The sequence below is a fragment of the Diuraphis noxia genome, unplaced genomic scaffold (assembly GCF_037042655.1).
Source record: "Diuraphis noxia isolate RWA-SAM2 unplaced genomic scaffold, SU_Dnox_SAM2 contig0001, whole genome shotgun sequence".
Classification (NCBI taxonomy): domain Eukaryota; kingdom Metazoa; phylum Arthropoda; class Insecta; order Hemiptera; family Aphididae; genus Diuraphis; species Diuraphis noxia.
The window spans coordinates 54083378-54087929 of record NW_028301711.1 but is presented as its reverse complement, the minus strand read 5'-3'; the positions used below and the strand labels follow the sequence as shown (position 1 = coordinate 54087929).

General features: G+C 26.2%; 1 protein-coding gene across 1 annotated transcript in view; it reads left to right on the top strand.

The window, feature by feature from the left end:
• Positions 1–4552, top strand: part of LOC107162210 (uncharacterized) — a 428784-nt gene that overhangs the window by 198707 nt on the left and 225525 nt on the right. The gene's annotated exons all lie outside the window — the stretch shown is intronic.

The window sequence follows — 4552 nt, the reverse complement described above, 5'->3', positions numbered from 1 at the left end:
TTAACAGTGTTGAACTAATCGTCGTACAAACAAAATAATATACTCAACAGAAGAAAATATAATACAATTGAATAAGTTACTCATCTAGTCATTGAATGAATGTGGGTTGATACGCATTGTCTTGAGCAAAACTTTTAAAGAGGGAATAATAAAAATATATATTACTAAAATAATAATTCCTCTAAGTAATTGAATCCTATTCAAAATATAAAACTCGAAACTTTTTAATTGATACAGTGTTTCAATATACTAGGACAAAAGTCTAATTATAACATAACGCGATACCAATTGGGCACTAGTGCTCACAAGTCACAATATTATTTCTTTGCACTTTTCAGTATATTTTTGGAGATAGAAAAAAGTTCTGTACTTGCTGAATATGCTGTAAAAATAAGAACCAATTTATTGTTTTGTGATACCTAATTGATCTCTGTCTGTTGACATATTGTTAACAGAAAAAAAAATAACCTAATAGAAATATTGTCAAAAATTTCGTAATTGGTTACATTCTTATAATAACATAAAATTAGAAACAGATTATAAAATAGATGCCAAATTGGTTAGATGGATAAATTTAATAAATCCTTGATCATGGTTTTTTTTTATTTAATTTTTTTTATTTCATGACGAATTCAATAATTATATCCTGAGATAAAAACTAACAGTCTTCTCGGCGACAGTATAAAAACGGAATAGATCAAACGCTGAAATAGTTCCAGTATTAGGCGTCAGTCTCGGAACGGAACTCTAGCGATGTGTTGTTCCTTATTATAAATCATTGATTGTTATTTCTACTTGTAATAATATGGTAACTGATATCTGGTATATTATTTATGTTAGAGTTTTTGATATTAAAAATACCAGGTATTCACAACGAATTTATATCATCAATAGCCAGAAACTTGAGTGAATCTATCAGTTTTTTTTTCTCGAAAATTAACAAAAAGTTTCCATTTTGGTTTCCATTTTGTATTCAGTTTATAATTTATATTTATAAGAATTGTATACGTAATTCAGTTCATACAATTTTAAAACCAAAACAACCAAAACGTAATTTTTTTTTATTTAAACTTTTTAATATTGTATGCATTATACATTTATACCTTCTTTCATTTTTAAATATTTAAATATGAATACGTATATCAACCGTTTACGATCTTAGAAAATGAATATTACATGTATAATATGTTAATTTTACAATTATAAATATTATTAGATATATCTGTTTTTATTTAAATTCAATTCATTCTATCTGATGTTTTATTACTTAAATTTTATTTCATATTGAAATATACTTTATTTTTCGACATAAGTTTGTTTTAAATTATAAAATATTGCGTTACATCAGTCTATATTTACATCAATATTTAAACCAACAACTCAAAAAATTAACTAATAAGTATTCCTTTCAACGTAACATCTTTATAATATGCCATATCTGTAAATTTATGGGTGTTGTGGAAAATGGAAACGTATTTTGTTGAAAGATTAATCCTACTAACCTATGTTTGTATTTTATTTAACTATGATTCAACAATAATTTAACTACCGAAAATGGAATAATCTAAATTCGTAATTTACGATTCATCACGTGACTTTTCACCTGGGATTATGTTGAGAGTATTTTACTTGTATTTCTAAGGAGAATAAAACAGAAATTGTTACGACCTAACATAACAGTTAAACGGAAACGTTAAACGTGGAAGTTTCATTATCCCTATGAAAACAATATTCAATGTCTGTGGTATTCGTATAATATTATTATCATCTTACCGGTCAACAAAATGTTTAATCCAGAATTCTGCATAATCCTTTTGAGAAAAAAGTACAGTCGGTATAAAACCATTGAACCATTACCTACCTACACAACGATGGTATGAAATGTCTAAAAGCTCGTAAAAAAAGATTTGCACCGTGTAAAAATAAAATACATAATCAAAGATCTAATTTAAGATATTGCTATAGTGGTAAAGTATAAAGGTTTACTGCGGATGATTAAATTTTACCTAAGATCTCAATTTACCGTACCTTTAACAAAGAATATAATATCAAAGAGAGATATGTATACAACGCCCTAAAGACTTACTCTTTGGTATTTTAGCCAAAAAGATAATTACATTATTTTATTATAATAATTATATACGTATTATATCCATAACGTAAATATAATGTATACATACATATTATATATTATATTACATAGAAATTACAAAATATATATTGTGGATAAAGGAGTAAGAAATATTATTCTATCGAATTTCACAGAAATAAATTACTAAAAAATGTGATAATTATTCTATTCGTAATTTATTATTTAGTATATGCATAATATGGTTTAATTAAAAATGTATAGCATTTGCAGTTTATCGAATACGATTTCATATCATCACACACAATATATCACTTTACATAATATAATATTTTGATGAGAGAATTTTAGGAATTGCATCGTTAGGAGTACAGTATTTTGGGTTTTTATTTTATTTTGGTATTGAACGAACTAATGACTGTTATTAGCTTTAACTGTTCTTTTAAATATTTTATCAGTTCTCATTATTTACTTGGTTTCATAGTTGAATAATAAATAATAAACAATTAAAATAGAAATATATTTTATTATATTTCTAAGCATAGAAACTATAGGTAGACACTATAGCAGAAATGGAACAAGAGCTATGTCAATTTCAGCACAAAATTAAATGCTATATTTTTACTTATTTATGGATTAAAATATATCATGTCATTGTTTTTATTATAAAGTTACGATGCCAATAATTTCTGGCTTAAAAAGCAATCGAATAATACAATTTTCCCAACACTATGTCTTCTAAACGTATTTGTCATTTAAAAGCTTGATTTAGAATTTATACTCATACATTAATCATTTTTTTAAAGCTAGCTCTTTAAAATAATATAGAATTCCATGAATTGTGTATAGCGAAGAATGTATAACGTTAGGTCATTTTTGAGTGAAGTTTTTAAGTGAATTTAATTATAAACCTCTGAATTTAGTTACTATAAAACAGCTCATAAACTTAAGCATTTGTCTGAGATATTTGAATGGTGTTAACTGCCATTACGGCACCTTGGTAAATCTAGTATTATACTATAAATAATAATACAATAAAGTCATTATTTCTAGCAAATAACTTATTTTTACATTTTAATAAAACATAGAATTATTTATAATATGTCATTCATTGTTTTTAACACTGTTCATAGATTGTTCTTTATTTAAAACACAACTACTGGATAATTTAAATCCATTACTTTAGATTATAGGTACGTATGTATAAACTTATCAAATATACTTCTTTTTAAAACGTTTATTGTGTGGTTAACATAGTCACTGGCTGTTTTTCGTAAACATAACGTAAAAATAATTACGAAAAGAAAGTATGAATTACGTATTAAAACAACAAGTGTTTTATTTTGAATACAATATCACTGCATAATATACATAATAACATTTTATTTGAATTGCATTATATTGTCATCGTATCGCATGGTGGCATCACTATATAGATATATATTTAATATTTACTACTGATATTAGTTTTAGCATTTGTCAGTTAACAGTAGACGGAAGTGTTAGGTAGCATAGGAGTTTTTCCTTAAATACAATACTTGGATCTTTTGTAAATTACGTTTTAGGTAATATTAGAATGATAAAATTATCAATGATTTCCGAGTTCATTTGTGCACAAAGCTTCTAGTGTGGTTTACATATAATATAGGACGTGTAAAATAATATGTTATAATATTTCTGTCAAATGCATAACACATTTTTATAATGTAAATAATTTATTAATCTTTGAAGATAATATTATATATAATTTTCTCACAGTTCGTCTGGCTTATACTAGCCACGATATTATGATATTCTAATAGTAATAGTTTTTATAATAATTAATAGTCGTGTATCAACGAAAATCAAATCTGACTCACTAAAACAATAACAAGTAAATAACAGTGATCATAATCTCCTGCGTCTATCGCATATGTGAAAACGATTTAAGTTAAAACATTTATGGTGAATTCGTGAAGCAGTACAAAACACCGACAACATGATAATGCAACAAACGTCATAATATATATGACACAATAATACGTGCGATGTTATCGTTAATTTCGATACAAACTAACTCAACTTTGTTGTTGTTTAAACTAACCAGCAAGCACATTGTGCGTAATATTTATGTTAAAAGTTATTAACGAATACGTCTTAATGTAGAATAATTTCCGGCGACGGTACATCGATAAATAGTCAACATTCGATTATCATCTCTTTCCATTACTGGTGTAACAACATCAGTTGCCAAACGCTCTGTCGCTGTCGATAGAAACCTTGAGTGTATCATTCGTCTAGCATCTAGCGGACTCCATTAGATTTGCGAATCAAACGAACATAAATGCGATTAAAAACCACGTCCAAAATAATGTCAGTAACATTTTCCGTCTGTGTATGAGTTGAAACCAATCGGTTGAAATGCTTTGACGTTTATCGTTAGGTTTGTTTGTATCGTATAGAGAGTGGATAGGTAATAAAATC